We start from the raw sequence: 25,915 nt of genomic DNA on the forward strand, positions 1-25,915 counted from the left end.
GGATACAGTAAACCTGACGTGAAGCATCGGAATCTATAACTAGTGTCACAGGAAAGGTTCAAAACTTAGACAGTAAGAAGAGTCAGTTTACTTGTACTTACTTCGGCATTGTGCCTTTTGTATTTCATTCCGATGCAATTTCTGTGTTTCATCGTCAATAAGAAGGTCAGAGGGATACAGTAAACCTGAAGTGAAGCATCGGAATCTATAACTAGTGTCACAGGAAAGGTTCAAAACTTAGACAGTAAGAAGAGTCAGTTTACTTGTACTTACTTCGGCATTGTGCCTTTTGTATTTCATTCCGATGCAATTTCTGTGTTTCATCGTCAATAAGAAGGTCCAAGGGATACAGTAAACCTGAAGTCAAGCATCGGAATCTAAAACTGGTCTCACAGGAAAGGTTCAAAACATAGACAGTAAGAAGAGCCGTTCTTCCTGTACTTGAGTCGTCAAAGTGCTTTTTGTGTTTATTTCCGATGCAATTTCTGTGTTTCATCGTCTATACGAAGGTCAGAGGGATACAATAAACCTGAAGTGAAGCATCGGTATCTATAACTAGTGTCACAGGAATGATTCAAAACATAGACAGTAAGAAGGGTCAGTTTTCTTGTACGTAAGTCGGCATTGTGCATTTTGTATTTAATTCCGATGCAATTTCTGGGTTTCATCGTCAATAAGAAGGTCAGAGAGATACAGTAAACCTGAGGTAAAGTATCGGCATCTATAACTAGTGTCACAGGAATGGTTCAAAGCATAGGGAGTAAGAAGCGTCAGTTTACTTGTACTGACTTCGGCATTGTGCCTTTTGTATTTAATTCCGATGCAATTTCTGTGTTTCATCGTCAATAAGAAGGTCAGAGGGATACAGTAAACCTGAAGTGAAGCATCGGAATCTATAACTAGTGTCACAGGAAATGTTCTAAACTTAGACAGTAGGAAGAGTCAGTCTTCTTGTACTTAAGTCGGCATTGTGCCTTTTGAATTTAATTCCGATGCAATTTCTGTGTTTCATCGTCAATAAGAAAGTCGGAGGGATACAGTAAACCTGAAAGGAAGCATCGGAATCAATAACTAGTGTCACAGGAATGGTTCAAATTATGTACAGTAAGGAGAGTCAGTTTTCTTGTACTTACGTCGGCATTGTGCCTTTCGTATTTAATACCGTTGCAATTTCTGTGTTTCATCGTCAATAAGAAATTTAGAGGGATACAGTAGACCTGAAGTGAGGCATCGGAATCTATAACTAGTGTCACAGGAATGGTTCTAATCATAGACAGTAAGAAGTGTCAGTTTTCTTGTACTTAGGTCGGCATTGTGCGTTTTGTATTTAATTCCGATGCAATTTCTGTGTTTCATCGTCAATATGAAGGTCCAAGGGATACAGTCAACCTGAAGTGAAGTATCGGAATCTATAACTAATGTCACAGGAATGGTTCAATGCATAAACAGTAAGAAGTGTCAGTTTTCTTATAATTAAGTCGGCATTGTGACTTTTGTATTTAATTCCGATGCAATTTCTGTGTTTCGTCGTCGATAAGAAGGTCCAAGGGATACAGTAAACCTGAAGTCAAGCATCGGAATTCAAAACCGGTCTCACAGGAAAGGTTCAAAACAAAGACAGTAAGAAGAGCCAGTCTTCTTGTACTTGAGTCGGCATTGAGCCTTTTGTATTGAATTCCCATGCAATTACTGTGTTTCATCGTCAATAAAAATGTCAGAGGGATACAGTAAACCTGAAGTGAAGCAACGGAATCTGTAACTAGTGTCACAGGAATGGTTCAGAACATAGACAGTAAGCAGAGTCAGTTTTTTTGTACTTAAGGCGGCATTGTGCCTTTTGCATTTAATTCTGATGCAATTTCAGTGTTTCATCGTCAATAAGAAGGTCAGAGGGATACAGTATACCTGAAGTGAAGCATCGGAATCTGTAACTAGTGTCACAGGAATGGTTCAATACATAGACAGTAAGAAGAGTCAGTTTTCTTGTACATAAGTCGGCATTGTGCGTTTTGTATTTAATTCCGATGCAATAGCTGTTTTTCATCGTCAATAAGATGGTCAGAGGGATACAGTAAACCTGAAGTGAAGCATCGGAATCTATAAGTAGTGTCACAGGAATTGTTCTAAACTTAGACAGTAGGAAGAGTCAGTTTACTTGTACTTACTTCGGCATTGTGCCTTTTGTATTTAATTCCGATGCAATTTCTGTGTTTCATCGTCAATAAGAAGGTCCATGGGATACAGTAAACCTGGAGTGAGGCATCGGAATCTATAACTAGTGTCACAGGAATGGTTCAAATCTTAGACAGTAGGAAGAGTTAGTCTTCTTGTACTTAAGTCGGCATTGTGCCGTTTGTATTTAATTCCGATGCAATTTCTGTGTTTCATCGCCAATAAGAAAGTCGGAGGGATACAGTAAACCTGAAAAGAAGCATCGGAATCTATAACTGGATTCACAGGAATGGTTCAGATCATAGACAGTAAGTAGAGTCAGTTTTCTTGTACTTACGTCGGCATTGTGCCTTTCGTATTTAATACCGATGCAATTTCTGTGTTTCATCGTCAAAAAGAAAGTCAGAGGGATACAGTAGACCTGAAGTGAAGCATCGGAATCTATAACTGCTGTCACAGGAATGGTTCAAAACATAGACAGTAAGAAGAGTCAGTTCTCTTGTACTTAAGTCAGCATTGTGCCTTTTGTATTTAATTATGATGCAATTTCTGTGTTTCATCGTCAATAAAAAGGTCAGAGGGATACAGTAAACCTGAAGTGAAGCATCGGAAACTATAACTAGTGTCACATGAATGGTTCAAACTATAGACAGTAAGAAGAGTCAGTTCTCTTGTACTTAAGTCAGCATTGTGCCTTTTGTATTTAATTCCGATGCAATTTCTGTGTTTCATCGTCAATAAGAAGGTCAGAGGGATACAGTAAACCTGAAGTGAAGCATCGGAATCTATAACTAGTGTCACAGGAAAGGTTCAAAACTTAGACAGTAAGAAGAGTCAGTTTACTTGTACTTACTTCGGCATTGTGCCTTTTGTATTTCATTCCGATGCAATTTCTGTGTTTCATCGTCAATAAGAAGGTCAGAGGGGTACAGTAAACCTGAAGTGAAGCATCGGAATCTATAACTAGTGTCACAGGAATTGTTCTAAACTTAGACAGTAGGAAGAGTCAGTCTTCTTGTACTTAAGTCGGCATTGTGCCTTTTGTATTTATCTCGGATGCAATTTCTGTGTTTCATCGTCAATAAGAAGGACCAAGGGATACAGTAAACCTGGAGTGAGGCATCGGAATCTACAACTAGTGTCACAGCAATGGTTCAAATCTTAGACAGTAGGAAGAGTCAGTCTTCTTGTACTTCTGTCGGCATTGTGTCTATTGTATTTAATTCCGATGCAATTTCTGTGTTTCATCATCAATAAGAAGGTCCAAGGGTTACAGTAAACCTGAAGTGAAGTAATGTATTCTATAACTAATGTCACAGGAATGGTTCAAAGCATAAACAGTAAGAAGTGTAAGTTTTCTTATAATTCAGTCGGCATTGTGACTTTTGAATTTAATTCCGATGCAATTTTTGTGTTTCATCGCCAATAAGAAAGGCGGAGGGATACAGTAAACCTGAAAAGAAGCATCGGAATCAATAACTAGTGTCACAGGAATGGTTCAAATCATGTACAGTAAGGAGAGTCAGTTTTCTTGTACTTACGTCGGCATTGTGCCTTTCGTATTTAATACCGTTGCAATTTCTGTGTTTCATCGTCAATAAGAAAGTCAGAGGGATACAGTAAACCTGAAGTGAAGCATCGGAATCTGTAACTACTGTCACAGGAATGGTTCAAAACATAGACAGTAAGAAGAGTCAGTTCTCTTGTACTTAAGCCGGCATTGTGCCTTTTGTATTTATTCCGATGCAATTTCTGTGTTTCATCGTCAATAAGAAGGTCCCGAGGGATACAGTAAACCTGAGTGAAGCATCAGAATCTATAACTAGTGTCACAGGAATGGTTCAAAACATAGACAGTAAGAACAGTGAGTTTTCTTGTACTTAAGTCGGCATTGTGCCTTTTGTATTTAATTCCGATGCAATTTCTGTGTTTCATGGTCAATAAGAAGGTCAGAGGGATACAGTAAACCTGAAGTGAAGCATCGGAAACTATAACTAGTGTCACATGAATGGTTCAAAACATAGACAGTAAGAAGAGTCAGTTTTCTTGTACTTAAGTCGGCCATGTGCCTTTTCTATTTAAATCCGATGCAATTTCTGTGTTTCATCGTCAATACGAAGGTCAGAGAGATACAGTAAACCTGAAGTGAGGCATCGGAATCTATAACTAGTGTCACAGGAATGGTTAAAACATACACAGTAAGAAGAGTCAGTTTTCTCGTACTTAAGTTGGCATTGTGCGTTTTCTTTTTAATACCGATGCAATTTCTGTGTTTCATCGTCAATAAGAAGGTCCACGGGATACAGTAAACCTGAAGTCAGGCATCGGAATCTAAAACTGGTCTCACAGGAAAGGTTCAAAACATAGACAGTAAGAAGGGCCGATCTTTCTGTACTTGAGTCGTCAAAGTGCTTTTTGTATTTATTTCCGATGCAATTTCTGTGTTTCATTGTCAATACGAAGGTCAGAAGGATACAGTAAACCTGAAGTGAAGCATCGGTATTTATAACTAGTGTCACAGGAATGGTTCAAGACATAGACAGTAAGAAGAGTCAGTTTTCTTGTACTTAAGTCGGCATTGTGCCTTTTGTATTTAATTCCGAAGCAATTTCTGGGTTTCATCGTCAATAAGAAGGTCAGAGGGATACAATAAACATGAAGTGAAGTATCGGCATCTGTAACTAGTGTCACAGGAATGGTTCAAAGCATAGACAGTACGAAGCGTCAGTTTTCTTGTACTGAAGTCGGCATTATGCCTTTTGTATTTAATTCCGATGCAATTTCTGTGTTTCATCGTCAATAAGAAGGTCAGAGGGATACAGTAAACCTGAAGTGAAGCATCGGAATCTATAACTAGAGTCACAGTAAGGGTTCAAATCATAGACAGTAAGAAGAGTCAGTTTACTTGTACTTACTTCGGCATTGTGCCTTTCGTATTTAATTCCGATGCAATTTCTGTGTTTCATCGTCAATATGAAGGTCAGAGGGATACAGTCAACCTGAAGTGAAGTATCGGGAACTATAACTAGTGTCACATGAATGGTTCAAACTATAGACAGTAAGAAGAGTCAGTTCTCTTGTACTTAAGTCAGCATTGTGCATTTTGTATTTAATTCCGATGCAATTTCTGTGTTTCATCGTCAATAAGAAGGTCAGAGGGATACAGTAAACCTGAAGTGAAGCATCGGAATCTATAACTAGTGTCACAGGAAAGGTTCAAAACTTAGACAGTAAGAAGAGTGAGTTTACTTGTACTTACTTCGGCATTGTGCCTTTTGTATTTCATTCCGATGCAATTTCTGTGTTTCATCGTCAATAAGAAGGTCAGAGGGATACAGTAAACCTGAAGTGAAGCATCGGAATCTATAACTAGTGTCACAGGAATTGTTCTAAACTTAGACAGTAGGAAGAGTCAGTCTTCTTGTACTTAAGTCGGCATTGTGCCTTTTGTATTTATCTCTGATGCAATTTCTGTGTTTCATCGTCAATAAGAAGGACCAAGGGATACAGTAAACCTGGAGTGAGGCATCGGAATCTACAACTAGTGTCACAGGAATGGTTCAAATCTTAGACAGTAGGAAGAGTCAGTCTTCTTGTACTTCTGTCGGCATTGTGTCTATTGTATTTAATTCCGATGCAATTTCTGTGTTTCATCATCAATAAGAAGGTCCAAGGGATACAGTAAACCTGAAGTGAAGTAATGTCTTCTATAACTAATGTCACAGGAATGGTTCAAAGCATAAACAGTAAGAAGTGTAAGTTTTCTTATAATTCAGTCGGCATTGTGACTTTTGAATTTAATTCCGATGCAATTTCTGTGTTTCATCGCCAATAAGAAAGGCGGAGGGATACAGTAAACCTGAAAAGAAGCATCGGAATCAATAACTAGTGTCACAGGAATGGTTCAAATCATGTACAGTAAGGAGAGTCAGTTTTCTTGTACTTACGTCGGCATTGTGCCTTTCGTATTTAATAACGTTGCAATTTCTGTGTTTCATCGTCAATAAGAAAGTCAGAGGGATACAGTAAACCTGAAGTGAAGCATCGGAATCTGTAACTACTGTCACAGGATTGGTTCAAAACATAGACAGTAAGAAGAGTCAGTTCTCTTGTACTTAAGTCGGCATTGTGCCTTTTGTATTTATTCCGATGCAATTTCTGTGTTTCATCGTCAATAAGAAGGTCCCGAGGGATACAGTAAACCTGAAATGAAGCATCAGAATCTATAACTAGTGTCACAGGAATGGTTCAAAACATAGACAGTAAGAACAGTCAGTTTTCATGTACCTAAGTCGGCATTGTGCCTTTTGTATTTAATTCCGATGCAATTTCTGTGTTTCATGGTCAATAAGAAGGTCAGAGGGATACAGTAAACCTGAAGTGAAGCATCGGAATCTATAACTAGTGTCACAGGAATTGTTCTAAACTTAGACAGTAGGAAGAGTCAGTCTTCTTGTACTTACTTCGGCATTGTGCCTTTTGTATTTAATTCCGATGCAATTTCTGTGTTTCATCGTCAATAAGAAGGACCAAGGTATACAGTAAACATGGAGTGAGGCATCGGAATCTATAACTAGTGTCACAGGAATGGTTCAAATCTTAGACAATAGGAAGAGTCAGTCTTCTTGTACTTCTGTCGGCATTGTGTCTATTGTATTTAATTCCGATGCAATATCTGTGTTTCATTGTCAATAAGAAGGTCCAAGGGATACAGTAAACCTGAAGTCAAGCATCGGAATCTAAAACTGGTCTCACAGGAAAGGTTCAAAACATAGACAGTACGAATGGCCGATCTTCCTGGACTTGAGTCGTCAAAGTGCTTTTTGTGTTTATTTCTATGCAATTTCTGTGTTTCATTGCCAATACGAAGGTCAGAGGGATACAGTAAACCTGAAGTGAAGCATCGGTATATATAACTAGTGTCACAGGAATGGTTCAAGACATAGACAGTAGGCAGAGTCAGTTTTCTTGTACTTAAGTCGGCATTGTGCCTTTTGTATTTAATTCCGATGCAATTTCTGGGTTTCATCGTCAATAAGAAGGTCAGAGGGATACAGTAAACCTAAAGTGAAGCATCGGAATCTATAACTAGTGTCACAGGAATGGTTCAAGACATACACAGCAAGAAGAGTCAGTTTTCTCGTACTTAAGTTGGCATTGTGCGTTTTCTTTTTAATTCCGATGCAATTTTGTGTTTCATCGTCAATAAGAAGGTCCACGGGATACAGTAAACCTGAAGTCAAGCATCGGAATCTAAAACTGGTCTCACAGGAAAGGTTCAAAACATAGACAGTAAGAATGGCCGATCTTCCGGGACTTGAGTCGTCAAAGTGCTTTTTGTGTTTATTTCCGATGCAATTTCTGTGTTTCATTGTCAATACGAAGGTCAGAGGGATACAGTAAACCTGAAGTGAAGCATCGGAATCTATAACTAGTGTCACAGGAATTGTTCTAAACTTAGACAGTTGGAAGAGTCAGTCTTCTTGTACTTAAGTCGGCATTGTGACTTTTGTATTTAATTCCGATGCAATTTCTGTGTTTCATCGTCAATAAGAAGGTCCAAGGGATACAGTAAACCTGAAGTGAGGCATCGGAATCTATAACTAGTGTCACAGGAATGGTACAAATCTTAGACAGTAGGAAGAGTTAGTCTTCTTGTACTTAAGTCGGCATTGTGCCTTTTGTATTTAATTCCGATGCAATTTCTGTGTTTCACCGTCAAAATGAAGGTCCAAGGGATCCAGTAAACCTGAAGTGAAGTATCGGAATCTATAACTAATGTCACAGGAATGGTTCAATGCATAAACAGTAGGAAGTGTCAGTTTTCTTATAATTAAGTCGGCATTGAGACTTTTAAATTTAAGTCCGATGCAATTTCTGTGTTTCATCGCCAATAAGAAAGTCGGAGGGATACAGTAAACCTGAAAAGAAGCATCGGAATCTATAACTAGTGTCACAGGAATGGTTCAGATCATAGACAATAAGTAGAGTCAGTTTTCTTGTACTTACGTCGGCATTGTGCCTTTTGTATTTAATTCCGATGCAATTTCTGTGTTTCATCGTCAATAAGAATGTCAGAGGGATACAGTAAACCTGAAGTGAAGCATCGGAATCTATAACTAGTGTCACAAGAATGGTTCAAAACATAGACAGTAAGAAGTGTCAGTTCTCATGTACTTAAGTCAGCATTGTGCCTTTTGTATTTAATTCCGATGCAATTTCTGTGTTTCATCGTCAAAAAGAAGGTCAGAGGGATACAGTAAACCTGAAGTGAAGCATCGGAATCTATAACTAGTGTCACAGGAAATGTTCAAAACATAGACAGTAAGAAGTGTCAGTTTACTTGTACTTACTTCGGCATTGTGCCTTTTGTATTTAATTCCGATGCAATTTTTGTGTTTCATCGTCAATAAGAAGGTCAGAGGGATACAGTAAACCTGAAGTGAAGCATCGGAATCTATAACTAGTGTCACAGGAATTGTTCTAAACTTAGACAGTAGGAAGAGTCAGTCTTCTTGTACTTACTTCGGCATTGTGCCTTTTGTATTTAATTCCGATGCAATTTCTGTGTTTCATCGTCAATAAGAAGGACCAAGGTATACAGTAAACATGGAGTGAGGCATCGGAATCTATAACTAGTGTCACAGGAATGGTTCAAATCTTAGACAATAGGAAGAGTCAATCTTCTTGTACTTCTGTCGGCATTGTGTCTATTGTATTTAATTCCGATGCAATATCTGTGTTTCATCGTCAATAAGAAGGTCCAAGGGATACAGTAAACCTGAAGTGAAGTAATGGATTCTATAACTAATGTACAGGAATAGTTCAAAGCATAAACAGTAAGAAGTGTAAGTTTTCTTATAATTCAGTCGGCATTGTGACTTTTGAATTTAATTCCGATGCAATTTCTGTGTTTCATCGCCAATAAGAAAGTCGGAGGGATACAGGAAACCTGAAAAGAAGCATCGGAATCAATAACTAGTGTCACAGGAATGGTTCAAATCATAGACAGTAAGGAGAGTCAGTTTTCTTGTACTTGCGTCGGCATTGTGCCTTTCGTATTTAATACCGATGCAATTTCTGTGTTTCATCGTCAATAAGAAAGTCAGAGGGATACAGTAGACCTGAAGTGAAGCATCGGAATCTATAACTACTGTCACAGGAATGGTTCAAAACACAGACAGTAAGAAGAGTCAGTTCTCTTGTACTTAAGTCGGCATTGTGCCTTTTGTATTTAATTCCGATGCAATTTCTGTGTTTCATCGTCAATAAGAATGTCATAGGGATACAGTAAACCTGAAGTGAAGCATCGGAAACTATAACTAGTGTCACATGAATGGTTCAAAACATAGACAGTAAGAAGTGTCAGTTCTCATGTACTTAAGTCAGCATTGTGCCTTTTGTATTTAATTCCGATGCAATTTCTGTGTTTCATCGTCAATAAGAAGGTCAGAGGGATACAGTAAACCTGAAGTGAAGCATCGGAATCTATAACTAGTGTCACAGGAAATGTTCAAAACATAGACAGTAAGAAGAGTCAGTTTACTTGTACTTACTTCGGCATTGTGCCTTTTGTATTTAATTCCGATGCAATTTCTGTGTTTCATCGTCAATAAGAAGGTCAGAGGGATACAGTAAACCTGAAGTGAAGCATCGGAATCTATAACTAGTGTCACAGGAATTGTTCTAAACTTAGACAGTAGTAAGAGTCAGTCTTCTTGTACTTAAGTCGGCATTGTGCCTTTTGTATTTAATTCCGATGCAAATTCTGTGTTTCATCGTCAATAAGAAGGACCAAGGTATACAGTAAACCTGGAGCGAGGCATCGGAATCTATAACTAGTGTCACAGGAATGGTTCAAATCTTAGACAGTAGGAAGAGTCAGTCTTCTTGTACTTCTGTCGGCATTGTGTCTATTGAATTTAATTCCGATGCAATATATGTGTTTCATCGTCAATAAGAAGGTCCAAGGGATACAGTAAACCTGAAGTGAAGTAATGGATTCTATAACTAATGTCACAGGAATTGTTCAAAGCATAAACAGTAAGAAGTGTAAGTTTTCTTATAATTCAGTCGGCATTGTGACTTTTGAATTTAATTCCGATGCAATTTCTGTGTTTCATCGCCAATAAGAAAGTCGGAGGGATACAGGAAACCTGAAAAGAATCATCGGAATCAATAACTAGTGTCACAGGAATGGTTCAAATCATAGACAGTAAGGAGAGTCAGTTTTCTTGTACTTGCGTCGGCATTGTGCCTTTCGTATTTAATACCGATGCAATTTCTGTGTTTCATCGTCAATAAGAAGGTCCAAGGGATACAGTAAACCTGAAGTGAGGCATCGGAATCTATAACTAGTGTCACAGGAATGGTTCAAATCTTAGACAGTAGGAAGAGTTAGTATTCTTGAACTTAAGTCGGCATTGTGCCTTTTGTATTTAATTCCGATGCAATTTCTGTGTTTCATCGTCAATATGAAGGTCCAAGGGATACAGTAAACCTGAATTGAAGTATCGGAATCTATAACTAATGTCACAGGAATGGTTCAATGCATAATTAGTAAGAAGTGTCAGTTTTCTTATAATTAAGTCGGCATTGTGACTTTTGAATTTAATTCCGATGCAATTTCTGTGTTTCATCGCCATTAAGAAAGTCGGAGGGATACAGTAAACCTGAAAAGAAGCATCGGAATCTATAACTAGTGTCACAGGAATGGTTCAGATCATAGACAGTAAGTAGAGTCAGTTTACTTGTACTTACGTCGGCATTGTGCCTTTTGTATTTAATTCCGATGCAATTTCTGTGTTTCATCATCAATAAGAATGTCAGAGGGATACAGTAAACCTGAAGTGAAGCATCGGAAACTATAACTAGTGTCACATGAATGGTTCAAAACATAGACAGTAAGAAGAGTCAGTTCTCATGTACTTAAGTCAGCATTGTGCCTTTTGTATTTAAATCCAATGCCATTTCTGTGTTTCATCGTCAATAAGAAGGTCAGAGGGATACAGTAAACCTGAAGTGAAGCATCGGAATCTATAACTAGCGTCACAGGAAATGTTCAAAACATAGACAGTAAGAAGAGTCAGTTTACTTGTACTTACTTCGGCATTGTGCCTTTTGTATTTAATTCCGATGCAATTTCTGTGTTTCATCGTCAATAAGAAGGTCAGAGGGATACAGTAAACCTGAAGTGAAGCATCGGAATCTATAACTAGTGTCACAGGAATTGTTCTAAACTTAGACAGTAGGAAGAGTCTGTCTTCTTGTACTTAAGTCGTCATTGTGCCTTTTGTATTTAATTCCGATGCAATTCCTGTGTTTCATCGTCAATAAGAAGGTCAGAGGGATACAATAAACCTGAAGTGAAGCAACGGAATCCATAAGTAATATCACAGGAATGGTTCAAAGCATAAACAGTAAGAAGTGTCAGTTTTCTTATAAATAAGTCGGCATTGTGCCTTTTGTATTTAATTCCGATGCAATTTCTGTGTTTCATCGTCAATAAGAAGGTCCAAGGGATACAGTAAACCTGAAGTGAAGTAGTGGATTCTATAACTAATGTACAGGAATGGTTCAAAGCATAAACAGTAAGAAGTGTAAGTTTTCTTATAATTCAGTCGGCATTGTGACTTTTGAATTTAATTCCGATGCAATTTCTGTGTTTCATCGCCAATAAGAAAGTCGGAGGGATACAGGAAACCTGAAAAGAAGCATCGGAATCAATAACTAGTGTCACAGGAATGGTTCAAATCATAGAGAGTAAGGAGAGTCAGTTTTCTTGTACTTGCGTCGGCATTGTGCCTTTCGTATTTAATACCGATGCAATTTCTGTGTTTCATCGTCAATAAGAAAGTCAGAGGGATACAGTAGACCTGAAGTGAAGCATGGGAATCTGTAACTACTGTCACAGGAATGGTTCAAAACATAGACAGTAAGAAGAGTCAGTTCTCTTGCACTTAAGTCGGCATTGTGCCTTTTGCATTTAATTCCGATGCAATTTCTGTGTTTCATCGTCAAGAAGAATGTCAGAGGGATACAGTAAACCTGAAGTGAAGCATCGGAAACTATAACTAGTGTCACATGAATGGTTCAAAACATAGACAGTAAGAAGTGTCAGTTCTCATGTACTTAAGTCAGCATTGTGCCTTTTGTATTTAATTCCGATGCAATTTCTGTGTTTCATCGTCAATAAGAAGGTCCACGGAATACAGTAAACCTGAAGTCAAGCATCGGAATCTAAAACTGGTCTCACAGGAAAGGTTCAAAACATAGACAGTAAGAATGGCCGATCTTCCTGGACTTGAGTCGACAAAGTGCTTTTTGTGTTTATTTCCGATGCAATTTCTGTGTTTCATTGCCAATACGAAGGTCAGAGGGATACAGTAAACCTGAAGTGAAGCATCGGTATATATAACTAGTGTCACAGGAATGGTTCAAGACATAGACAGTAAGCAGAGTCAGTTTTCTTGTACTTAAGTCGGCATTGTGCCTTTTGTATTTAATTCCGATGCAATTTCTGGGTTTCATCGTCAATAAGAAGGTCAGAGGGATACAGTAAACCTAAAGTGAAGCATCGGAATCTATAACTAGTGTCACAGGAATGGTTCAAGACATACAAAGTAAAAAGAGTCAGTTTTCTCGTACTTAAGTTGGCATTGTGCGTTTTCTTTTTAATTCCGATGCAATTTTGTGTTTCATCGTCTATAAGAAGGTCCACGGGATACAGTAAACCTGAAGTCAAGCATCGGAATCTATAACTGGTCTCACAGGAAAGGTTCAAAACATAGACAGTAAGAATGGCCGATCTTCCGGGACTTGAGTCGTCAAAGTGCTTTTTGTGTTTATTTCCGATGCAATTTCTGTGTTTCATTGTCAATACGAAGGTCAGAGGGATACAGTAAACCTGAAGTGAAGCATCGGAATCTATAACTAGTGTCACAGGAATTGTTCTAAACTTAGACAGTTGGAAGAGTCAGTCTTCTTGTACTTAAGTCGGCATTGTGACTTTTGTATTTAATTCCGATGCAATTTCTGTGTTTCATCGTCAATAAGAAGGTCCAAGGGATACAGTAAACCTGAAGTGAGGCATCGGAATCTATAACTAGTGTCACAGGAATGGTTCAAATCTTAGACAGTAGGAAGAGTTAGTCTTCTTGTACTTAAGTCGGCATTGTGCCTTTTGTATTTAATTCCGATGCAATTTCTGTGTTTCACCGTCAAAATGAAAGTCCAAGGGATCCAGTAAACCTGAAGTGAAGTATCGGAATCTATAACTAATGTCACAGGAATGGTTCAATGCATAAACAGTAAGAAGTGTCAGTTTTCTTATAATTAAGGTGGCATTGTGACTTTTAAATTTAATTCCGATGCAATTTCTGTGTTTCATCGCCAATAAGAAAGTCGGAGGGATACAGTAAACCTGAAAAGAAGCATCGGAATCTATAACTAGTGTCACAGGAAATGTTCAAAACATAGACAGTACGAAGAGTCAGTTTACTTGTACTTACTTCGGCATTGAGCCTTTTGTATTTAATTCCGATGCTATTTCTGTGTTTCATCGTCAATAAGAAGGACCAAGGTATACAGTAAACATGGAGTGAAGCATCGGTATATATAACTAGTGTCACAGGAATGGTTCAAGACATAGACAGTAAGCAGAGTCAGTTTTCTTGTACTTAAGTCGGCATTGTGCCTTTTGTATTTAATTCCGATGCAATTTCTGGGTTTCATCGTCAATAAGAAGGTCAGAGGGATACAGTAAACCTAAAGTGAAGCATCGGAAACTATAACTAGTGTCACATGAATGGTTCAAAACATAGACAGTAAGAAGAGTCAGTTCTCTTGCACTTAAGTCGGCATTGTGCCTTTTGCATTTAATTCCGATGCAATTTCTGTGTTTCATCGTCAAGAAGAATGTCAGAGGGATACAGTAAACCTGAAGTGAAGCATCGGAAACTATAACTAGTGTCACATGAATGGTTCAAAACATAGACAGTAAGAAGTGTCAGTTCTCATGTACTTAAGTCAGCATTGTGCCTTTTGTATTTAATTCCGATGCAATTTCTGTGTTTCATCGTCAATAAGAAGGTCCACGGAATACAGTAAACCTGAAGTCAAGCATCGGAATCTAAAACTGGTCTCACAGGAAAGGTTCAAAACATAGACAGTAAGAATGGCCGATCTTCCTGGACTTGAGTCGACAAAGTGCTTTTTGTGTTTATTTCCGATGCAATTTCTGTGTTTCATTGCCAATACGAAGGTCAGAGGGATACAGTAAACCTGAAGTGAAGCATCGGTATATATAACTAGTGTCACAGGAATGGTTCAAGACATAGACAGTAAGCAGAGTCAGTTTTCTTGTACTTAAGTCGGCATTGTGCCTTTTGTATTTAATTCCGATGCAATTTCTGGGTTTCATCGTCAATAAGAAGGTCAGAGGGATACAGTAAACCTAAAGTGAAGCATCGGAATCTATAACTAGTGTCACAGGAATGGTTCAAGACATACAAAGTAAGAAGAGTCAGTTTTCTCGTACTTAAGTTGGCATTGTGCGTTTTCTTTTTAATTCCGATGCAATTTTGTGTTTCATCGTCTATAAGAAGGTCCACGGGATACAGTAAACCTGAAGTCAAGCATCGGAATCTAAAACTGGTCTCACAGGAAAGGTTCAAAACATAGACAGTAAGAATGGCCGATCTTCCGGGACTTGAGTCGTCAAAGTGCTTTTTGTGTTTATTTCCGATGCAATTTCTGTGTTTCATTGTCAATACGAAGGTCAGAGGGATACAGTAAACCTGAAGTGAAGCATCGGAATCTATAACTAGTGTCACAGGAATTGTTCTAAACTTAGACAGTTGGAAGAGTCAGTCTTCTTGTACTTAAGTCGGCATTGTGACTTTTGTATTTAATTCCGATGCAATTTCTGTGTTTCATCGTCAATAAGAAGGTCCAAGGGATACAGTAAACCTGAAGTGAGGCATCGGAATCTATAACTAGTGTCACAGGAATGGTTCAAATCTTAGACAGTAGGAAGAGTTAGTCTTCTTGTACTTAAGTCGGCATTGTGCCTTTTGTATTTAATTCCGATGCAATTTCTGTGTTTCACCGTCAAAATGAAAGTCCAAGGGATCCAGTAAACCTGAAGTGAAGTATCGGAATCTATAACTAATGTCACAGGAATGGTTCAATGCATAAACAGTAAGAAGTGTCAGTTTTCTTATAATTAAGTCGGCATTGTGGCTTTTAAATTTAATTCCGATGCAATTTCTGTGTTTCATCGCCAATAAGAAAGTCGGAGGGATACAGTAAACCTGAAAAGAAGCATCGGAATCTATAACTAGTGTCACAGGAAATGTTCAAAACATAGACAGTACGAAGAGTCAGTTTACTTGTACTTACTTCGGCATTGTGCCTTTTGTATTTAATTCCGATGCAATTTTTGTGTTTCATCGTCAATAAGAAGGTCAGAGGAATACAGTAAACCTGAAGTGAAGCATCGGAATCTATAACTAGTGTCACAGGAATTGTTCTAAACTTAGACAGTAGGAAGAGTCAGTCTTCTTGTACTTACTTCGGCATTGAGCCTTTTGTATTTAATTCCGATGCTATTTCTGTGTTTCATCGTCAATAAGAAGGACCAAGGTATACAGTAAACATGGAGTGAAGCATCGGTATATATAACTAGTGTCACAGGAATGGTTCAAGACATAGACAGTAAGCAGAGTCAGTTTTCTTGTACTTAAGTCGGCATTGTGCCTTTTGTATTTAATTCCGATGCAATTTCTGGGTTTCATCGTCAATAAGAAGGTCAGAGGGATACAGTAAACCTAAAGTGAAGCATCGGAAACTATAACTAGTGTCACATGAATGGTTCAAAACATAGACAGTAAGAAGAGTCAGTTCTCATGTACTTAAGTCAGCATTGTGCCTTTTGTATTTAATTCAAATGCAATTTCTGTGTTTCATCGTCAATAAGAAGGTCAGAGGGATACAGTAAACCTGAAGTGAAGCATCGGAATCTATAACTAGTGTCACAGGAATTGTTCTAAACTTAGACAGTAGGAAGAGTCTGTCTTCTTGTACTTAAGTCGTCATTGTGCCTTTTTGTATTTAATTCCGATGCAATTCCTGTGTTTCATCGTCAATAAGATGGTCAGAGGGATACAGTAAACCTGAAGTGAAGCATCGGAATCCATAAGTAATGTCACAGGAATGGTTCAAAGCATAAACAGTAAGAAGTGTCAGTTTTCTTATAAATAAGTCGGCATTGTGCCTTTTGTATTTAATTCCGATGCAATTTCTGTGTTTCATCGTCAATAAGAAGGTCCAAGGGATACAGTAAACCTGAAGTGAAGTAGTGGATTCTATAACTAATGTACAGGAATGGTTCAAAGCGTAAACAGTAAGAAGTGTAAGTTTTCTTATAATTCAGTCGGCATTGTGACTTTCGAATTTAATTCCGATGCAATTTCTGTGTTTCATCGCCAATAAGAAAGTCGGAGGGATACAGGAAACCTGAAAAGAAGCATCGGAATCAATAACTAGTGTCACAGGAATGGTTCAAATCATAGACAGTAAGGAGAGTCAGTTTTCTTGTACTTGCGTCGGCATTGTGCCTTTCGTATTTAATACCGATGCAATTTCTGTGTTTCATCGTCAATAAGAAAGTCAGAGGGATACAGTAGACCTGAAGTGAAGCATCGGAATCTGTAACTACTGTCACAGGAATGGTTCAAAACATAGACAGTAAGAAGAGTCAGTTCTCTTGTACTTATGTCGGCATTGTGCCTTTTGCATTTAATTCCGATGCAATTTCTGTGTTTCATCGTCTATAAAATGTCAGAGGGATACAGTAAACCTGAAGTGAAGCATCGGAAACTATAACTAGTGTCACATGAATGGTTCAAAACATAGACAGTAAGAAGTGTCAGTTCTCATGTACTTAAGTCAGCATTGTGCCTTTTGTATTTAATTCCGATGCAATTTCTGTGTTTCATCGTCAATAAGAAGGTCAGAGGGATACAGTAAACCTGAAGTGAAGCATCGGAATCTATAACTAGTGTCACAGTAAATGTTCAAAACATAGACAGTAAGAAGAGTCAGTTTACTTGTACTTACTTCGGCATTGTGCCTTTTGTATTTAATTCCGATGCAATTTCTGTGTTTCATCGTCAATAAGAGGGTCAGAGGGATACAGTAAACCTGAAGTGAAGCATCGGAATCTATAACTAGTGTCACAGGAATTGTTCTAAACTTAGACAGTAGGAAGAGTCAGTCTTCTTGTACATAAGTCGGCATTGTGCCTTTTGTATTTAATTCCGATGCAATTTCTGTGTTTCATCGTCAATAAGAAGGACCAAGGTATACAGTAAACCTGGAGTGAGGCATCGGAATCTATAACTAGTGTCACAGGAATGGTTCAAAACTTAGACAGTTGGGAAGAGTCAGTCTTCTTGTACCTCTGTCGGCATTGTGTCTATTGTATTTCATTCCGATGCAATATCTGTGTTTCATCGTCAATAAGAAGGTCCAAGGGATACAGTAAACCTGAAGTGAAGTAATGGATTCTTTAATTAATGTCACAGAATGGGTTCAAAGCATAAACAGTAAGAAGTGTAAGTTTTCTTATAATTTAGTCGGCATTGTGACTTTTGAATTTAATTCCGATGCAATTTCTGTGTTTCATCGCCAATAAGAAAGTCGGAGGGATACAGGAAACCTGAAAAGAAGCATCGGAATCAATAACTAGTGTCACAGGAATGGTTCAAATCATAGACAGCAAGGAGAGTCAGTTTTCTTGTACTTGCGTCGGCATTGTGCCTTTCGTATTTAATACCGATGCAATTTCTGTGTTTCATCGTCAATAAGGAAATCAGAGGGATACAGTAGACCTGAAGTGAAGCATCGGAATCTATAACTACTGTCACAGGAATGGTTCAAAACATAGACAGTAAGAAGAGTCAGTTCTCTTGTACTTAAGTCGGCATTGTGCCTTTTGTATTTATTCCGATGCAATTTCTGTGTTTTATCGTCAATAAGAAGGTCCCGAGGGATGCAGTAAACCTGAAGTGAAGCATCAGAATCTATAACTAGTGTCACAGGAATGGTTCAAAACATAGAGAGTAAGAACAGTCAGTTTTCTTGTACTTAAGTCGGCATTGTGCCTTTTGTATTTAATTCCGATGCAATTTCTGTGTTTCATTGTCAATAAGAAGGTCAGAGGGATGCAGTAAACCAGGAAGTGAAGCATCGGAAACTATAACTAGTGTCACATGAATGGTTCAAAACATAGACTGTTAGAAGAGTCAGTTTTCTTGTACTTAAGTCGGCATTGTGCCTTTTCTATTTAAATCCGATGCAATTTCTGTGTTTCATCGTCAATACAAAGGTCAGAGGTATACAGTAAACCTGAGGTGAGGCATCGGAATCTATAACTAGTGTCACAGGAATGGTTCTAATCATAGACAGTAAGAAGTGTCAGTTTTCTTGTACTAAGGTCGGCATTGTGCGTTTTGTATTTAATTCCGATGCAATTTCTGTGTTTCGTCGTCGATAAGAAGGTCCAAGGGATACAGTAAACCTGAAGTGAAGCATCGGAATTCAAAACCGGTCTCACAGGAAAGGTTCAAAACATAGACAGTAAGAAGAGCGAGTCTTCTTGTACTTGAGTCGGCATTGAGCCTTTTGTATTGAATTCCCATGCTATTACTGTGTTTCATCGTCAATAAGAAGGTCAGAGGGATACAGTAGACCTGAAGTGAAGCATCGGAATCTACAACTGCTGTCACAGGAATGGTTCAAAACAAAGACAGTAAGAAGAGTCAGTTCTCTTGTACTTAAGTCAGCATTGTGCCTTTTGTATTTAATTCCGATGAAATTTCTTTGTTTCATCGTCAATAAGAAGGTCAGAGGGATACAGTAAACCTGAAGTGAAGCATCGGAAACTATAACTAGTGTCACATGAATGGTTCAAAACATAGACAGTAAGAAGAGTCAGTTCTCATGTACTTAAGTCAGCATTGTGCCTTTTGTACTTCATTCCGATGCAATTTCTGTGTTTCATCGTCAATAAGAAGGTCAGAGGGATACAGTAAACCTAAAGTGAAGCATCGGAATCTATAACTAGTGTCACAGGAAAGGTTCAAAACATAGACAGTAAGAAGAGTCAGTTTACTTGTACTTACTTCGGCATTGTGCCTTTTGTATTTAATTCCGATGCAATTTCTGTCTTTCATCGTCAATAAGAACGTCAGAGGGATACAGTAAATCTGAAGTGAAGCATCGGAATCTATAACTAGTGTCACAGGAATTGTTCATAACTTAGATAGTATAAAGAGTCAGTCTTCTTGTACTTAAGTCGGCATTGCGCCTTTTGTATTTAATTCCGATGCAATTTCTGTGTTTCATCGTCAATAAGAAGGACCAAGGGATACAGTAAACCTGGAGTGAGGCATCGGAATCTACAACTAGTGTCACAGGAATGGTTCAAATCTTAGACAGTAGGAAGAGTCAGTCTTCTTGTACTTCTGTCGGCATTGTGTCTATTGTAGTTAATTCCGATGCAATTTCTGTGTTTCATCGTCAATAAGAAGGTCCAAGGGATACAGTAAACCTGAAGTGAAGTAATGGATTCTATAACTAATGTCACTGGAATGGTTCAAAGCATATACAGTAAGAAGAGTCAGTTTTCTTGTACATAAGTCGGCATTGTGCGTTTTGTATTAAATTCCGATGCAATAGCTGTTTTTCATCGTCAATAAGATGGTCAGAGGGATACAGTAAACCTGAAGTGAAGCATCGGAATCTATAACTACTGTCACAGGAATGGTTCAAAACATAGACAGTAAGAAGAGTCAGTTCTCTTGTACTTCAGTCGGCATTGTGCCTTTTGTATTTATTTCGATGCAATTTCTGTGTTTCATCGGCAATAAGAAGGTCCCGAGGGATGGAGAAAACCTGAAGTGAAGCATCAGAATCTATAACTAGTGTCACAGGAATGGTTCAAAACATAGACAATAAGAACAGTCAGTTTTCTTGTACTTAAGTCGGCATTGTGCCTTTTGTATTTAATTCCGATGCAATTTCTGTGTTTCATTGTCAATAAGAAGGTCAGAGGGATACAGTAAACCAGAAGTGAAGCATCGTAAACTATAACTAGTGTCACATGAATGGTTCAAAACATAGACAGTAAGAAGAGTCAGTTTTCTTGTACTTAAGTCGGCATTGTGCCTTTTCTATTTAAATCCGATGCAATTTCTGTGTTTCATCGTCAATACGTAGGTCAGAGGGATACAGTAAACCTGAAGTGAGGCATCGGAATCTATAACTAGTGTCACAGGAATGGTTCTAATCATAGACAGTAAGAAGTGTCAGTTTTCTTGTACTTACGTCGGCATTGTGCGTTTTGTATCTAATTCCGATGCAATTTCTGTGTTTCGTCGTCGATAAGAAGGTCCAAGGGATACAGTAAACCTGAAGAGAGGCATCGGAATTCAAAACCGGTCTCACAGGAAAGTTTCAAAACATAGACAGTAAGAAGAGCCAGTCTTCTTGTACTTGAGTCGGCATTGAGCCTTTTGTATTGAAATCCCATGCATTTACTGTGTTTCATCGTCAATAAGAAGGTCAGAGGGATACAGTAAACCTGAAGTGAAGCATGCGAATGTGTAACTAGTGTCACAGGAATGGTTCAAAACATAGACAGTGAGCAGAGTCAGTTTTTTTGTACTTAAGGCGGCATTGTGCATTTTGTATTTAATTCTGATGCAATTTCAGTGTTTCATCGTCAATAAGAAGGTCAGAGGGATACAGTAAACCTGAAGTGAAGTATCGGAATCTATAACTAGTGTCAGAGGAATGGTTCAAATCATAGACAGTAAGAAGCGTCAGTTTTCTTGTACTTAAGTCGGCATTGTGCCTTTTCTATTTAATTCCGATTCAATTTCTGTGTTTCATCGTCAATAAGAAGGTCAGAGGGATACAGTAAACCTAAAGTGAAGCATCGGAATCTATAACTAGTGTCACAGGAATGGTTAAAAGCATCGACAGTAAGAAGAGTCAGTTTTCTTGTACATAAGTCGGCATTGTGCGTTTTGTATTAAATTCCGATGCAATAGCTGTTTTTCATCGTCAATAAGATGGTCAGAGGGATACAGTAAACCTGAAGTGAAGCATCGGAATCTATAACTAGTGTCACAGGAATGGTTAAAAACATACACAGTAAGCAGAGTCATTTTTTTTGTACTTAAGGCGGCATTGTGCCTTTTGTATTTAATTCTGATGCAATTTCAGTGTTTCATCGTCAATTAGAAGGTCAGAGGGATACAGTAAACCTGAAGTGAAGCATCGGAATTCTAAACCGGTCTCACAGGAGAGGTCAAAACATAGACAGTAAGAAGAGCCAGCCTTCTTGTACTTGAGTCGTCATTGAGCCTTTTGTATTGAATTCCCATGCAATTACTGTGTTTCATCGTCAATAAGAAGGTCAGAGGGATACAGTAAACCTGAAGTGAAGCATCGGAATCTGTAACTAGTGTCACAGGAATGGTTCAATACATAGACAGTAAGCAGAGTCAGTTTTTTTGTACTTAAGGCGGCATTGTGCCTTTTGTATTTAATTCTGATGCAATTTCAGTGTTTCATCGTCAATAAGAAGGTCAGAGGGATACAGTAAACCTGCAGTGAAGTATCGGAATCTATAACTAGTGTCAGAGGAATGGTTCAAATCATAGACAGTAAGAAGCGTCAGTTTTCTTGTACTGAAGTCGGCATTGTGCCTTTTGTATTTAATTCCAATGCAATTTCTGTGTTTCATCGCCAATAAGAAAGTCGGAGGGATACAGTAATCCTGAAAAGAAGCATCGGAATCTATAACTAGTATCACAGGAATGGTTCAGATCATAGACAGTAAGTAGAGTCAGTTTGCTTGTACTTACGTCGGCATTGTGCCTTTTGTATTTAATTCCGATGCAACTTCTGTGTTTCATCGTCAATAAGAAGGTCAGAGGGATACAGTAAACCTGAAGTGAAGCATCGGAAACTATAACTGGTGTCACATGAATGGTTCAAAACATAGACAGTAAGAAGAGTCAGTTCTCATGTACTTAAGTCAGCATTGTGCCTTTTGTATTTAATTCCGATGCAATTTCTGTGTTTCATCGTCAATAAGAAGGTCAGAGGGATACAGTAAACCTGAAGTGAAGCATCGGAATCTATAACTAGTGTCACAGGAAAGGTTCAAAACATAGACAGTAAGAGGAGTCAGTTTACTTGTACTTACTTCGGCATTGTGCCTTTTGTATTTAATTCCGATGCAATTTCTGTGTTTCATCGTCAATAAGAACGTCCGAGGGATACAGTAAACCTGATGTGAAGCATCGGAATCTATAACTAGTGTCACAGGAATTGTTCTAAACTTAGACAGTAGGAAGAGTCAGTCTTCTTGTACTTAAGTCGGAATTGTGCCTTTTGTATTTAGTTCCTATGTAATTTCTGTGTTTCATCGTCAATAAGAAGGACCAAGGGATACAGTAAACCTGGAGTGAGGCATCGGAATCTATAACTAGTGTCACAGGAATGGTTCAAATCTTAGACCGTAGGAAGAGTCAGTCTTCTTGTACTTCTGCCGGCATTGTGTCTATTGTATTTAATTCCGATGCAATTTCTGCGTTTCATCGTCAATAAGAAGGTCCAAGGGATACAGTAAACCTGAAGTGAAGGAATGGATTCTATAACTAATGTCACGGGAATGGTTCAAAAATAAACAGTAAGAAGTGTAAGTTTTCTTATAATTCAGTCGGCATTGTGACTTTTGAATTTAATTCCGATGCAATTTCTGTGTTTCATCGCCAATAAGAAAGTCGGAGGGATACAGTAAACCTGAAAAGAAGCATCGGAATCAATTACTAGTGTCACAGGAATGGTTCAAATCATAGACAGTAAGGAGAGTCAGTTTTCTCGTACTTACATCGGCATTGTTCCTTTCGTATTTCATACCGATGCATTTCTGTGTTTCATCGTCAATAAGAAAGTCAGAGGGATACAGTAGACCTGAAGTGAAGCATCGGAAACTATAACTACTGTCACAGGAATGGTTCAAAACATAGACAGTAAGAAGAGTCAGTTCTCTTGTACTTAAGTCGGCATTGTGCCTTTTGTATTTATTCCGATGCAATTTCTGTGTTTCATCGTCAATAAGAAGGTCCCGAGGGATGCAGTAACCCTGAAGTGAAGCATCAGAATCTATAACTAGTGTCACAGGAATGGTTCAAAACATAGACAGTAAGAACAGTCAGTTTTCTTGTACTTAAGTCGGCATTGTGCCTTTTGTATTTAATTCCGATGCAATTTCTGGGTTTCATCGTCAATAAGAAGGTCAGAGGGATACAATAAACATGAAGAGAAGTATCCGCATCTATAACTAGTGTCACAGGAATGGTTCAAATCATAGACAGTAAGAAGCGTCAGTTTACTTGTACTTAAGTCGGCATTGTGCCTTTTGTATTTAATTCCGATGCAATTTCTGTGTTTCATCGTCAATAAGAAGGTCAGAGGGATACAGTAAACCTAAAGTGAAGCATCGGAATCTATAACTAGTGTCACAGGAATGGTTCAAGACATAGACAGTAAGAAGAGTCAGTTCTCTTGTACTTAAGTCGGCATTGTGCCTTTTGTATTTAATTCCGATGAATTTTCTGTGTTTCATCGCCAATACGAAGGTCGGAGCGATACAGTAAACCTGAAGTGAAGCTACGGAATCTATAACTAGTGTCAGAGGAATGGTTCAAATCATAGACAGTAAGAAGCGTCAGTTTTCATGTACTGAAGTCGGCATTGTGCCTTTTGTATTTAATTCCGATGCAATTTCTGTGTTTCATCGTCAATAAGAAGGTCAGAGGGATACAGTAAACCGAAGTGAAGCAACGGAATCTATAACTAGAGTCACAGAAAAGGTTCAAAGCATAGACAGTAAGAAGAGTCAGTTTACTTGTACTTAATTCGGCATTGTGCCTTTTGTATTTAATTCTGATGCAATTTCTGTGTTTCATCGTCAATAAGAAGGTCAGAGGGATACAGTAGATCTGAAGTGAAGCATCGGAATCTATAACTGCTGTCACAGGAATGGTTCAAAACATAGACAGTAAGAAGAGTCAGTTCTCTTGTACTTACGTCAGCATTGTGCCTTTTGTATTTAATTCCGATGCAACTTCTGTGTTTCATCGTCAATAAGGAGGTCAGAGGGATACAGTAAACCTGAAGTGAAGCATCGGAAACTATAACTGGTGTCACATGAATGGTTCAAAACATAGACAGTAAGAAGAGTCAGTTCTCATGTACTTAAGTCAGCATTGTGCCTTTTGTATTTAATTCCGATGCAATTTCTGTGTTTCATCGTCAATAAGAAGGTCAGAGGGATACAGTAAACCTGAAGTGAAGCATCGGAATCTATAACTAGTGTCACAGGAAAGGTTCAAAACATAGACAATAAGAGGAGTCAGTTTACTTGTACTTACTTCGGCATTGTGCCTTTTGTATTTAATTCCGATGCAATTTCTGTGTTTCATCGTCAATAAGAACGTCAGAGGGATACAGTAAACCTGATGTGAAGCATCGGAATCTATAACTAGTGTCACAGGAATTGTTCTAAACTTAGACAGTAGGAAGAGTCAGACTTCTTGTACTTAAGTCGGAATTGCGCCTTTTGTATTTAGTTCCTATGCAATTTCTGTGTTTCATCGTCAATAAGAAGGACCAAGGGATACAGTAAACCTGGAGTGAGGCATCGGAATCTATAACTAGTGTCACAGGAATGGTTCAAATCTTAGACAGTAGGAAGAGTCAGTCTTCTTGTACTTCTGCGGGCATTGTGTCTATTGTATTTAATTCCGATGCAATTTCTGCGTTTCATCGTCAATAAGAAGGTCCAAGGGATACAGTAAACCTGAAGTGAAGTAATGGATTCTATAACTAATGTCACAGGAATGGTTCAAAGCATAAACAGTAAGAAGTGTAAGTTTTCTTATAATTCAGTCGGCATTGTGACTTTTGAATTTAATTCCGATGCAATTTCTGTGTTTCATCGCCAATAAGAAAGTCGGAGGGATACAGTAAACCTGAAAAGAAGCATCGGAATCAATTACTAGTGTCACAGGAATGGTTCAAATCATAGACAGTAAGGAGAGTCAGTTTTCTCGTACTTACATCGGCATTGTTCCTTTCGTATTTCATACCGATGCAATTTCTGTGTTTCATCGTCAATAAGAAAGTCAGAGGGATACAGTAGACCTGAAGTGAAGCATCGGAATCTATAACTACTGTCACAGGAATGGTTCAAAACATAGACAGTAAGAAGAGTCAGTTCTCTTGTACTTAAGTCGGCATTGTGCCTTTTGTATTTATTCCGATGCAATTTCTGTGTTTCATCGTCAATAAGAAGGTCCCGAGGGATGCAGTAAAACTGAAGTGAAGCATCAGAATCTATAACTAGTGTCACAGGAATGGTTCAAAACATAGACAGTAAGAACAGTCAGTTTTCTTGTACTTAAGTCGGCATTGTGCCTTTTGTATTTAATTCCGATGCAATTTCTGGGTTTCATCGTCAATAAGAAGGTCAGAGGGATACAATAAACATGAAGTGAAGTATCCGCATCTATAACTAGTGTCACAGGAATGGTTCAAAACATAGACAGTAAGAAGCGTCAGTTTTCTTGTACTGAAGTCAGCATTGTGTCTTTTGTATTTA

This window comes from Schistocerca serialis, unplaced genomic scaffold (genome assembly GCF_023864345.2).
Source record: "Schistocerca serialis cubense isolate TAMUIC-IGC-003099 unplaced genomic scaffold, iqSchSeri2.2 HiC_scaffold_1362, whole genome shotgun sequence".
In the NCBI taxonomy this organism is placed as follows: Eukaryota; Metazoa; Arthropoda; class Insecta; order Orthoptera; family Acrididae; genus Schistocerca; species Schistocerca serialis.